At 38.1% G+C, this 14,761-nt stretch overlaps 1 protein-coding gene across 1 annotated transcript in view; it reads right to left on the bottom strand.

Annotated features, from left to right (window-relative positions):
* The window catches only part of LOC125872914 (actin-related protein 5), a 1,108,764-nt gene that overhangs the window by 830,325 nt on the left and 263,678 nt on the right, over positions 1-14,761 (bottom strand). The window lies entirely within an intron of this gene.

The following is a 14,761-nucleotide window of genomic DNA, read 5'->3' as shown; positions in this document are numbered from 1 at the left end:
GTGGAAAATCTCATGATATGGGGGGTTTGTATTTGTTATCTCCAATGGGTGTGTATGTTACGCCCCCTAAAACTAGAAGACTAAGCTAGAGCCTAAAGTGTTAACTAGTATCCTAAATGAGGTTTAACGTAAAGGTTAGAGTTGTAAAATAACCCCTAGTACTAAAAATAAATGTTTTTGGGTGTAAACGTCAAGTCATGATCCCCCAAGGGTCCTTGAGGGGGACCTTGAGGCAACCCCAAAAAAGCTGCCAAAAGAGGAAGCCTACCCACGAAAAGGCACCCACGATCCGTGGGTGGACCCACACCCCGTAGGTGGGGGTCGTGGGTCGAATCTGAACCTCCCCTCCTTGGCCAAACTCTCTGTCTTATCTATGACTTACCAGCATGACTCGTGGACCCATCCACGCTCCGTGGGTGGGGTCTCGTGAGTGAGGGTTGTAAGTTGGTCATTTAGTGTTTAGTTTGAGTTAGGGGAGGGGCTTAAGGTTAATTAATTAATTAAGTAGCGTCGTTAATACTAATTAAAACTAACTATATATACCTAATAGACCGCTAAACTAATTCAATTACTTTAATAATTCAAACTTATTCCCTCCAGAATATTTCTCTCTCTAAAACCACCATTGAAGAAGAAGAAGAAGTCAAGGTCTAGGGCTCAAGAACTCATCTTTTCTACCCAAATTCATGAAGAATCTTCAATGAAGGTATGGTAGTTTTGATTCATGGTTAGCCTTTCATCCATGAAGTCCTAAATCTCTCAATTTCAAAGTATATAATTCTCCAAAACCAAGGATTTTCATTCTAAGTCATGGATTCTTTCAAAAAATGTATTCAATGATTCAATTGTTTTATATTATGGTTTAATTACTGATTTATGGTGTGTTTATGATAAAAATCCCCCATGAATCCATGAAATTCCCATAACCCTAATTTATGACATTGATGTGGGTGAATTGTAGTAAGGTCAATTGTATGGAATTATATTGTTGTAATGTAGTTCTAGATGGAAGCTCGCCCGCTAGAAAGGGCGGGTTTCTAGTAACAATCTTTGTATCCCATAACTTTGTGCCCTCATAGGTCTTTAGCTAGTGGATCCACCTAAAAGCTAATACATTTAGTTCTACCTTAGGCAAGTAGGACACCTCTTTTCGGTGTGGTGCATGACACCAAATTCCATGTTAAGCTCACATGGTCTATGTCGGTTAAGGCTTATTCCCAATGTAATTAAAGGATGAATTATTAACTATGGGTGCTCAAGGAGTTATACTTAGCATAGGTGAGAGTATGGGATCTTACTTATGCATGGCACAAGTAGACTTTGAGGGTATTCATGGTGAGTTTCTATTATGATGTGATGACTTATATATTGAGTATGCTCACGGATTATGATTTTACTCTATCTTTCATAGAGATTCTCAAATTTGATAAAATGCATGCTATTTAACTAAATGGTCCCTTTTTAGAATATTTTCATGGTTTTGTGCATGGCTACCATACTTAGTGCAATTTTGTACTAACCCATATTTCTTCTACCTTTTTCCACAAAGTGTAGGTTCCGGCATTTGAGGAGATCCTTCACTCTTGTGCAAGCTTGGGTTGTCTATTCTCCAAAGCTTGTGGTATGTCATCCTGGATCCGAGGACAAATGACATTTTGTTGTTTCCTTCATTTCTTTGTATTTCATTTCAGATTTCTATTGTAAGGGTTGTGACCCAATTTTGAGACCTCGATTGTAGTAGATGGATAAATGAGACTATGTTTAGACTTCCGCTTTTCTTTGATGAAAATTTCTTAAAGATTAAAAATGTGTTTCTATTATCTATTATTCTTTACTTATGTGATAATGACATGCTAAGAGGCTTACTTTGAGCCTTTCGGGGTTCCATGTGCCATGTTACGTCTAGGGGGTACCCTTGGGTCGTAACAAACTTTGTAATCAAAGCAAAAGGTTTAGAATGATTCTAGGATGATGTCTCATAAGCCACGTCTAGTAGAGTCTTGTTCATAGTATGAAGCGTGCCACATTTATGAGTGAGAGGGTATAAGATGTTTAGGAAGTTACACTTCCTTCATAACTCTTAAGTCGTGCCATAGAGTTTAACTCTATAAAGTCTTCATTCTAATCCTTCTCTTGTGTCTTCAGGAAATGAATACACGAAGGGTTAACGCAAGAAGGGTGGAAAAGGAAAATGTGAATCAAGGAGTTCCTCAAGGTAATCAAGCTCTGAATGATCCTCCGGTTATAACGGATGTGGAGATTAGGTCAGATTTGCTAACATTGACCCAAGCCATGACGGAGCAAGCTCAAGCCATGACAACTCAAGCCCAAGCTATAACGTCTCAAGCCAATAGGGATGTTGGGCGTCGAGTGAAAACTAATAGGAATTCTATGGCTTCGAGATTGAGGGATTTTGCCAGGATGAATCCCCTTGCGTTCCTTGGTTCCAAGGTGGAGGAGGATCCCCAAAGGTTTGTTGATGAGGTTTGCAAGATACTTGGTGCCATGGGGGTGTCTTCGGAGGAGAAGGCAGATCTAGCCCCCTATCAACTAAATGATGTGGCTCAATTTAGTATGAATAATGGAAGGGTGAGAGGCCAATAGGAGCGGGTCCCATAGATTGGGAGGTGTTCAAGGAAGCATTTCTTGATAGGTTATTTCCCTTCGAGTTGAGGGAGCAAAACATGCAAGAGTTCATAAACCTTAGACAAGGGGGGATGAGTGTGAAATAGTATTTTCTCAAGTTTACCCAACTATCCAAGTATGCTCCAACCATGGTGGCCGACTCAAGGGCTAGAATGAATAAGTTTGTGATGGGAGTGTCCGAATTGGTAGTCAATGAATGTCGTTCGGCAATGCTAAACCCAAGTATGAATATTTCAAGTCTTATGGTCCATGCCGAAATAATTGATGAGCAAAAGCTCAAGAAGATGAATAGGGAGGTGAAGAGGTGTAGGACCGGTGATGAGGACTTTTCTAATACTAAGTCTGATGGGCAAGGTAGACAAAGTTTCAAGCAAAGGTTCTCTAACCAAGGTTCCTCCAGTGCTTCCCCAATGGTTAACAAGGATAGGGTGTCTAACCCTAAACCCCAAGGAGGCAATAGTGATGGGTATTCTAAGATCAAGCCTTCTTGTGCTAAATGTGGTAAGAAACATAACGGTAAATGTTTAGCCAGTTTGGGTGTGTGTTATGGTTGCGGTAAGAATGGACACCAATTGAGAAATTGTCCAACACATTCGGCAAAAGGGAAAGAATATAAGTTAACTCTTCCAAGCGGTTCAAACTCTAATGCTCAAAAACAAAACCGTTTTTATGCTCTTCGGTCCCGAGAAGACCCAGAGAGCTCCCAGGATATGGTGATCGGTATGTTGCAAGTCTTTTCTATTAATGCATATACTTTGTTAGACCCCAGTGCCACTTTGTCCTTTGTGACACCTTTTGTGGCCATGAAATTTGAAATACTCCTCGAAGTGTTGTTAGAAACTTTTTCGATTTCTACCCAGTTGGTGAGTCTGTAGTGGCTAAGAAAGTTTATAGAAGTTATCCCATTTCTTTGTCTCATAAAGTCACTTTGGTGGATTTAGTGGAGTTAGACATGTTAGATTTTGATGTGATTTTGGGTATGGATTGGTTGCATGCATGTTATACTTCTATAGATTGTAGGACTCGGGTTGTCAAATTCCAATTTCCAAATGAGCCAATTTAAGAGTGGAAAGAGGGGAATTCTATCCCTAGAGGTCAATTTGTTTCTTGTCTTAAGGCTAGGAAAATAATCTCAAAATGATGCATTTACCATCCTGTTAGGGTAAGGGATGTTGAGTCTGAAACCCCTTCATTAGAGTCGGTACCCGTGGTGAATCAATTTCTAGAACTCTTTCCCAATGACTTGCCCGGCATTCCTCCCAAGCGAGAAATTGATTTTGGCATTGATCTTTTGCCAGATACGCAACCTATCTCCATTCCTCCTTATAGAATGGCTCCGGTCGAGTTGAAAGAGTCAAAAGAGCAATTGAAAGATTTGCTAGATAAGGGATTTATTCATCCGAGTATCTCTCATTGGGTGCTCCCGTGTTGTTTGTGAGAAAGAAGGATAGGTCTCTTAGAATGTGCATCGAATATCGCCAATTGAACAAAGTTACCAAAAAGAATAAATATCCCCTTCCGATAATCGATGACTCTTTTGATCAACTCCAAGGGGGTAGTTTCTTTTCCAAAATTGACCTTCAGTTGGGCTATCACCAACTTAGGGTGAGAGGGGATGATATACCCAAGACGGCTTTCCGAACTAGGTATGGGCACTATGAATTCCTTGTGATGTCATTTTGCCTAACTAATTCCCCGGCGGAATTTATGGACCTAATGAATAGGGTGTTTAGTCACTACCTTGATATATTTGTGATTGTGTTTATCAATAATACTTTTATCTATTCAAGGAGTGAGGGTGAACATATGGACCATTTGAGGAGTGGTTGCAAGTCATTAAAGACCACAAATTATATGCAAGTTTAGCAAATGTGAGTTTTGGTTGAGGTTTGTAGCCTTCCTTGGCCATATTGTGTCTAGCAAGGGTATTGAGGTAGATCCTAAGAATATAGATGCGGTCAAGAGTTGGCCTAGACCTCTAACTCCTACAGATATTAGAAGCTTTTTAGGTTTGGCCGATTACTATAGGAGGTTTGTCGAGGGTTTTTCCTCCATTGCTTCTTCGTTGATGGCTTTGACTCAAAAGAAAGCTAAGTTTGAGTGGTCGGAGGCTTGTGAGAAAAGTTTCCAAGAATTAAAGGATAGACTTACTACTGCTCCGGTGTTGACCTTACTGGAAGGTACCGATGGTTTTGTTGTTTATTGTGACGCCTCTAGAGTGGAGTTGGGATGTGTGCTCATGCAACAAGGTAAGGTGATTGCCTATACTTCAAGGCAACTCAAGGTACATGAGAAGAATTATCCGACCTATGACCTTGACTTAGCGGCGGTTGTGTTTGCTTTGAAAATATGGAGACATTACTTGTATGGGGTCCATGTAGATGTTTTCACCGATCACAAAAGTCTTCAATATGTGTTTACCCAAAAGAGCTTGAATCTCCGACAAAGAAGGTGGTTAGAACTTTTGAAGGATTATGACATAAATGTCATTTACCACCCCAGCAAAGCTAATGTTGTAGCGGATGCACTTAGTAGATTATCCATGGGTAGTGTGGCTCACATAGGAGATGAAAAGAAAGAGTTAGCCCGAGATATTCATATATTGGCCCGGCTAGGTGTCCAACTAGTAGATTCTCCTAAGGGTGGTTTCACGGTTCATAAAGTCTCCGAATTGTCCTTTCTCGTAGATGTCAAGTCTAAACAAGACCTTGATTATTTATTAATGGAGTTGAAAGAATTTGGTACTCAACAAGTCCGTTGAGGCTTTATCCCAAGGGGGAGATGGGGTACTTCGGTACCAAGTTCGTTTGTGTGTTCCGGATGTGGATGTGGATGGGTTGATGGAGCAAATTTTAGAAGAGTCTCATGGTTCTGGATATTCTATTCATCCAGGAGCCAGCAAGATGTATCGTGATCTACGGGAAGTCTATTGGTGGAATGGTATGAAAAAGGAAATTGTGGGATTTGTAGCCAAATTTCCAAACTGTCAACAAGTTAAGGTTGAGCACCAAAGGCCGGGAGGTTCATTGTAAGATATCCCAATTCCCACTTGGAAGTGGAAAGAGGTGAATATGGACTTTGTTGTGGGTTTGCCTCGTACTAGAAGGCAACATGATTCTATTTGGGTCATTGTTGATAGGATGACAAAATCAACCCACTTCATTCCCATCAAGGTTTCCCTTTCGGCGGAAGAGTATGCAAATTTGTATATAAGGGAGATAGTGAGGTTACATGGGGTTTCTTTATCCATCATTTCGGATCGGGGTACTCAATTTACTTCACAATTTTGGAAGTCATTCTAAAAGGGGTTTGGTACTAGGGTTAAGGTTAGCACCGTTTTTCACCCTCAAACGGATGGTCTAGTGGAGTGCACCATTTAAACTTTAGAGAATATGTTGAGGGATTGTGCTATAGATTTCAAGGGTAATTGGGATGACCACTTGCCATTGATAGAGTTTGCCTACAATAATAGCTACCACTCAACTATAGGTATGGCTCCTTTTGAAGCCTTGTATGGTTGGAGGTGTAGGTATCCGATTCGTTGGTTTGAGGTAGGTGATGTTGCCCTTATTGGTCCCGAGTCGGTTTATAAAGCTATTGAGAAAGTTCGGCTCATTCGGGAAAGGTTGAGAACGGCTCAAAGTAGGCAAAAGTTTTATTCCGATGTGAGAAGGAGGGACCTAGAATTTGAAGTAGGTGATTGGGTCTATTTTAAAATCTCACCCATGAAGGGTGTGAAGAGGTTTGGCAAAAAGGGGAAACTTAACCCCCGATATGTAGGCCCATATCAAATTTTGAATCGTAATGGTAAAGTTGCCTACGAATTGGACTTGCCAAATGAGTTGGCTCCGATTCACCCCGTGTTTCATGTTTCTATGCTTAAAAAGTGTATTGGGGACCCAGTGTCCATTATTCCTTTAGAAGGTTTGGGTGTTGATGAAAGCCTTTCTTATGAAGAGGTTCCGGTAGAAATTCTTGACCGGCAAGTCAAGAAGTTGAGAAACAAGGAAGCTTCCGTTAAGGTGTTGTGGATAAATCATCTAGTTGAGGGTGCTACTTGGGAGGACGAGGCCAATATTAAGTACCGATACCCTCATCTCTTTCCTTCTGCTCCTACTCAAGTTTGAGGTAAATAGTTCCTCTAGAATTTCCTTGCTTTGGAAGTCATATGGAAGTTGTGTGTTTTCCATGGTTTCCTTAAATGATGCATGTTTTTGATGGAATTCATGTTTAAGGAGAAAATGAGTTTTCATGATTTATTTTCCTCATGTTGTTGTGCATTTAGTGTGAGTTGCCTATTTTACTTCATAAGATGTTTTGATGAACATGCTTTAGTATGCTCTTGAGAGATATTACAGATTGGCTCCATGATGTTGTGTTGAGCATTATTTTAGTTGGAGAAGTGAGTTCCTCCTATGAAAATGTGAAATATTGAGTTTTGTGCATATTGGATTGTTAGATGTAGTTCCTACTCCCTTATGTTGCATTGATCATGTTTGAGATGGAGTTGAAGTTGCCTCCTTTGAATAGTGCATGTTGTGAATAGTGCATTTGTAAATTTGCATATTTGGATGTTCATGCATGATGGTCTGCTAGTCTTGAGTTGTTAATTCCTTAAGCTGTCTAGATTGTCATTCAAGGGCAAATGTCCCCAAGGGGGGATATTGTTATGCCCCCTAAAACTAGAAGACTAAGTTAGAGCCTAAAGTGTTAACTAGTAGCCTAAATAAGGTTTAACGTAAAGGTTAGACTTGTAAAATAACCCCCGGTACTAAACATAAATGTTTTTGGGTGTAAACGTCAAGTCATGACCCCCCAAGGACCCCGAAGGGTCCTTGAGGAGGACCTTAAGGCAGCCCCAAAAAGCTGCCAAAAGAGGAAGCATACCCACGATCCATGGGTGGACTCGGGTCGTGGGTCGAGGTTGGACCTCCCCTCCTTGTCCAAACTCTTTGTCTGATCTACGACCTACCAGCACGACTCGTGGACCCACCCAAGGGGTCTCGTGAGTGAGGGTTGTAAGTTGGTCATTTAGTTTTTAGTTGGAGTTAGGGGAGGGGCTTAGGGTTAATTAATTAATTAAGTAGGGTCATTAATACTAATTAAAACTAACTATATAAACCTAATAGACCCCTAAACTAATTCAATTATTTCATTCATTCAAGACCCCAAAACAAACTTATTCCCTCCCAAATATTTCTCTCTCTAAAACCTCCATTGAAGAAGAAGAAGTCAAGGTCTAGGGCTCAAGAACTCGTCTTTTCTACCCAAATTTGTGAGGAATCTTCAATTAAGGTATGGTAGTTTTGATTCATGGTTAGCCTTTCATCCATGAAGTCCTAAATCTCTCAATGTCAAAGTATACAATTCTCCAAAACCTAGGGTTTTCATTCTAAGTCATGGATTCTTTCTCCAAACATTTTCAATGATTCAATTGTTTTATATTATGGTTTAATTACTGATTTATGGTGTGTTTATGATAAAAATCCCCCATGAATCCATGAAATTCCCATAACCCTAATTTATGACATTGATGTGGGTGAATTGTAGTAAGGTTAATTGTATGGAATTATATTGTTGTAATGTAGTTCTTTTGATCATTATATGATCCATGTTGAATGTATTAACCCTAAATTGATTGCAAGAATGTGATCCATGATTCAAGAAGGGTAAGACATGGGAATTATGCCAAATTTTGGGCTTCATGTATACATGTTTTATGAACATGATTATAATCTAGTTATTGTGTTAATTGAAAGTTCATTCTCATAAACACCTAATGATCATGATGTGAAAGTTCTTCTCACTATATGATGATTCCAAGGTTGAAAGTCCATTCTCACCTATTGAATCTATGAGGTATTCTATGAATTGTGTTGGGTGAAGGGTTTAGACACTCCTTCATACTTGTAAATGCACTTCAAGACTAAAAATGTAATTGTGGGAAGTAATGCTTAGCACCAAGTCGATATTGAATATGAGATGGAAGCTCCCCCGCTAAAAGATGAATTATTAACTATGGGTGCTAAAGCTACTTAGCATAGGTGGGAGTATGGGATCTTACTTATGCATGGAACAAGTAGACTTTGAGGGTATTCATGGTGAGTTTCTAATGATGACTTATATATTGAGTATGCTCACGGATTATGATTTTCCTCTACCTTTCATAGTGATTCTCAAACTTAATAAAATGCATGCTCTTTAACTAAATGGTCCCTTTTTAGCATATTTTCATGGTTTTGTGCATGGCTACCATACTTAGTGCAATTTTGTACTAACCCATATTTCTTCTACCTTTTTCCACAAAGTGTAGGTTCTGGCGTTTTAGGTGATCCTTCACTCTTGTTCAAGCCTGGATTGACTATTCTCCAAAGATTGTGGTATGTCCTCATGGATCCGAGGACAAATGACATTTTGTTGTTTCCTTCATGTATTTGTAAGGGTTGTGACCCTATTTTGAAACCTCGATTGTAGTAGATGGCTAAATGAGACTATGTCTAGACTTCTGCTTTACTTTGAGGAAAATTTTCTTAAAGACTAAAAATGTGTTTCTATTCTCTATTATTATTTACTTATGTGATGATGATATGCTAAGAGGCTTACTTGGAGCTTTTCGGGGTTCCATGTGCCATGTTACGTCTAGGGGGTACCCTCAGGTCGTTACAGTGTATCCCATATTGGTCTATGCAACAATTTACATAATGCACCAATTGTGAACGTGATGGTTTTTCTTATGATGTATACTTGTTATAAGGGTGCTAGTTTGCATAAAACTCCCTCATCATGTTCAGATAATATTTGTTGGGGTCATTAAAGAAAAAGTTCAACCCCAACTCATGTATCTGAACAAGAATAATGGGGAACTCTAGAAATCATCTCACCTCTTAGTGGCTATTAAGAAACTCTTTGATCTCAATCTCATCTACATATCAAATGTCGAACCTCCATGGCTGGGGGGTTGCTCGTGACTTGGTTGGTTTCTTTTGGAGACTATCCCTTCTAGATAATTTTTTCTATAGGATCCCACTTTAGCTTTACCCCTATCTTGTTGTGTGTTCATGGTACTGATACGCCCAAGTTCAACCTCCCAAAAGAGGTATAAAGTGGTAGTTTTTCAAATAAAGAACCTAACAAAGGCTAGAGTCGATCCTACGAGGAATATGGTTTGGACTTTGTTCGATTACTATTATTTGTGCTCTTAGTCATATTATTTCCTAAAGGGGGTTTTGTATATAAGAATGTAATGTTGGTAATTATCTCAAGTAGAAAGTAAAAAAGTAACAATTTCAAGTGTTTTAGATCATGACGAAACTAGGGATTTTGTTCCCCATGAATTCATAACTAAGTAACACTAGTTAATAGTAACCTTTTTGTATGTGACACATGCAAGATTGGTAAGTTATGTATCACCTAAGTTTTTGTCTAAGTAGATGAATTTTACCTCGCAACATGGTTAATCTATGGCTGTATACTTTACTAACATTTACCTTTGATCTGAATTAGTTATCCTTGGGTAAGTTCAAGTTATTAAATGAGAGTTGATAGCCTCAAATCTCTATTATGTATTCCTTTTTCCCATTCATTACACCCTTTGATTAGGCAAGTAACAATAATGTGCGTTCTAATGTAGTACTCCGTTAAAAAGCAATCAAAGATAAGTAAAAAACAATACATGCATACATACTATTCAAGGATTACTATGTATTAGGTCTACTTCGTTGATTCTTCATGGTTCCCACAACCCTAATTATGGATTTAGATACTCATAATTGTATGATCACAATCAATAATAGTTAAATTAAAAGAAATCAGGCACTTACAATAAGAATATTAAAAATCCAAAATCTTCAATCAAAGTTCAAAGTTAAAACAAAGATCGGTGTGTAATAAATCTCAAAATTTCAAGAATAAAAGCAAAGAGTTGTTTACTTCTAATTCCTGAACCAAAATGTGCATAACAATACAAAATAAACCTAGAAAAAGTATTTATAGAAATAAAAACCCTACCCAAAACGATCTAGGAAAACTGGAGTCGACAGCTTTTACGGACCCAAGTACGGCTTGTAGTCATGTTTATGGGTCATATGATTGTGAATACATAGTCTCAGGACTCTTACCATGGACGAGATCTACAGTCTGTGGAAACATTTTTGGCTCATGCTTGCCCCTCGTAGAACTCAGGCCTCTTACTGCACCTTCGATATCTCAACCATGATCTGCTTCCATGAATCGTAGACAGTTCTACTGCTCGTACTGCTCACTCATACAACTAAAGGTCTTTCCCTCTTTCAGCACTTTTTCTACAATCCAAGTATATAACTCGTGGATGCAACTACAACCATTACTGCACACATATATATCTCAAAGTTGTTTTTAGTCTTTGAATCTCTACTACGACTACCATCTACAACTCTTGGATCAAACTACGGTCAATTAAGTGACTCGTAGATGACCCAAAAAATCTGTTGCAATATCTGATTTTTAATAATTAGTCATCAACTCCTATTTTTTCTACAAAAACAAATCAAATCTACTAAAACGCTCTAGAGAACCTACTGATTTCCTAAGTTAAAGCATCAGAAATGCCATAAATCCATGGCACATCAACACCATCCTTAAAATCATTGCTTTTCCTCAAGCGACTGACACATAACATCAGGAAATGAATGAATTCATAAAGAGTTAACAACCAAAAAGGGTAACTTGAGGATCACAGTCCTAACCGAATATATTACTCTAGTAACATTTGAGCAAAATTAACATCCTACAGATATAACTAGCATCTAAGGTTTCATGCACTAATAGAGGGTACCAAACCAAACCAATTTCAATATGGAGCAACCAAATTTACTAAAGGATCAATAGAAACTCATTCAAAGACACTTAGATCACCAACTATTCTAAAGCTTCAAACATCAACTCTAAAGAGGATAACCACACTAAACTAAGCCTAAGCAAGGAATTACCAACCTAAGCTAAGGATTTCATAATACTAACTAGCATGGGGCTCCTACGGGAATCAACAAGATAGGATAAGGAAGTAATCATAAGCCTTCCATATACAATCCTAACCCACATGAAATCTATACTAAGCATTATCTTAGAGAGCACAATCTAAAAGAAAGTAGATCGTAGCACACCTGGAAACCAAAGAACAATCTCAAAACATCCACAAGTTGCTCACCGCTTCTACACGTCCTCTGAATGCCATAATACTACCAACTTTACAAACTATGGTTCATTACAAGAAGGATGATACCCATATCACTACAATACAACTTGGGCCCAAAATTGGGTCAAATAGGACCGTGGGACTCGTTAACAAAATTCCAAAATTGAATTTGTCACTAGGTCCCTAATAGCTTAAAAACTTATGCCCAAAAGTTGCTCATAGTCTGAGCTCGAAAACCCAACCAAAGTAGTTCTACAAGATCATAATTCAAGAAACACCATTAAAAGGCAAGGAGAAATTTCTAGGACGATATTTACCATAATAACGAGCCCCTAACACAATCCTAACGACCCCAACGGAATGCTCCAGCAATTCCCAACCAGAAGCACCAAATATGAGCTCAAACAGAGCTTTAGAGAGCAAGATATTGGATTTCAAATGTTGAATAATGAACTAATTTCTGGATTTAACTACTAGAGAAGACTGTTACAACGGTCACTTTGGTTGCTTAAGCAGCCCCGCTATAGTAGTGCCTTGACCGCTTAAGTGTCTAGGCCTCACTGGTGGCTTCTACAAAAGAGGTCTATAAGTGCAAAAGTAGCCAAGCCTAGGTTGCCAGATACCACTAAAGTGGTCTGGAGCCACTTGAGCCGTCGCACTAACACTTGGCACTAACCAAACATGGTTAAGTCCAAACATACTCCAATCAGTTGTTTAGGATTGATTCAGAACCTCATACACGCAATCAACCTATGATACCCCCACCAAGTTCAAGATTCTGAACTCAAAAGAGACGTTGAAATTTCTAACAAAGGTCGTCTCGACAAGAAGTGGGTCCTACACCCAAACTCTATTTTAAGCCAAAATCCACCAAATATCTTAAAATGAACCTAGAAGCCTCGGGGCCTGCACCAAAGGTCGTCTCAGACCAAACTTGATGTTTTGGAGCTAACGAAACCATCAAATCACATTTCGGGGTCGTCTTTCTGAAGTTTTGAACAAAGCCAAATATCTAATCTTCAGAAGCTTCAAAACAGGAAAACTTGCATAAAAACAAATGAACGACCAGGTGACCAAACTATTAGTCCAAGCAAGTCATAAATGATTTGGGATCGCAATAAGAAATCTTTAAATGGAAAAAAGATTGGAAAACGCAGCAAATGGCATGGAGGGTCATTGTAGTAAATCTCATTATTATAAGATCGTTGATAAAATCCAAAACAAGTCTTCGGGTAAGGATGTGACTATGGTCGTATGCAAAATAATTATTCAACAAGAGTCAGGGTTGAACCCCACAAAGATTAGAGGCTATATTTGCCAAAGTTATTAAATCAATTCACGAGAGGATGCATATTGTATCAACAAAAAAGTAAAATAGGGGGAATGGTTTGAACAAATAATTGATTTAGTTTTCAATAATAACGATGTAACACAAGTGTTCATGTCAAAGTTAGAGAGATTTGGGGTGTGCATTCGATATGGTAAAGTTATGATAGGTATTAATTAATTGACTTAGAATGAATTATTGCATGAATAGCCTTGATTTTAACTATAGTCAACATTTCTCAACCCAAAGAGTGTTTATTTTAGGTTCTCTCAAATCCCAAAATCACAATCAATGAACAACCAAACATTAGCTTGAGTGGGCATAGACTATCTCTAACTCAATCCCTTAGATGAGGTTAAGCCCCAAATCCTCACTAATTGAAGACTTACCCAATTTTACTTCTCTTTCTCCAATAGAAGCAACATTGATTCCATTAATGTTTGCAATCATTAATATTTAGATTAAAACTTAAAAAATAGATCCATGCATAATAATCAATTCTAAGATCAGTTAGTCAATACCCAATCAATACTAAAAATTGATCATGTATACACACCCCTGGAAGAGAAATTAGCTACTCATTATTAGGGAAAGAGAAATTATACCAAAGGAAAATTCCTCAAATCCATTCATCAGTAGCAACTAAAATCAATTTCAAGCTTTGTATATTCAACAATGGAATTTTCTCTTGGAGAAGAAGCTAAAATTATACTCCACTTGTGTGCTACTATTCTCTACAATGTTCTCTACCAAATTGGTAAAATATTATCTTCAATATGCTTTGCACAGATTACCAAAACGTCATTTGAAGCTTCCAAACTATGTAACTATCTTTTCGACGATTTTGCTCTTCCAATGAACTTCAGCTCACTTGCGTTAGCACCTATAACCTCATGTGAGGACTTGTTGCATGCATGTGCACAAAAGTCCATACAATCTTCTTCAGTTCTTCCTACATGGAACCTGCATATTGCAGCATGCATGTCCACTGCCGATCCTTAGACAATATTATTTTAAGTTCAAATCGTGCATTATCTTTGTTTCAAAGAAAAACCTACATATAAGAAAATAAAAACATAAAATCCTTCTAAATGGCATTAGAACAAGGAAATAATGCATGCATAATAGCTAAATATGTTGGTAAATTACAAACTCATTAAACCCCCAAACTTGAACTTTTATTTGTCTTCAAGGAAAATATTCACTCGGCATAGGATTGACTAAAGCTTAACAAGACAAAAGGGCTGCACATAGGACTACTATAACTTAAAATAAAATAAAACAAAAAAAAACGACTCAAACATAACCACTAACCCCAATTGGTACCACCATAAGCATCAAAGCGACGATAAACTCTTCAAACACTCTTTTCAAATTACTTTAATTTTTCCTTCAAAATCCGGGGAATCATTCATTTAAAGCAAGATCAACCAACATCTCAATACATTGACATCAACCTTCACGATTTACCTAGACGTTCAGTACACAACTTATTGCATTCATAACTCTCAATTGAAATCAAGACTTTATCATTTGCTCCAAGGATGTAATGTCACCCACCACAAGATAGAATCCTACTCACTATCATGCATTTCACAATATAGCGATTATAAGAT

Source organism: Solanum stenotomum, chromosome 8 (assembly GCF_019186545.1).
Source record: "Solanum stenotomum isolate F172 chromosome 8, ASM1918654v1, whole genome shotgun sequence".
Lineage (NCBI taxonomy): Eukaryota > Viridiplantae > Streptophyta > Magnoliopsida > Solanales > Solanaceae > Solanum > Solanum stenotomum.
Note: the sequence above shows the minus strand (reverse complement) of the source record. Positions and strands in the feature narration are given on the sequence as shown.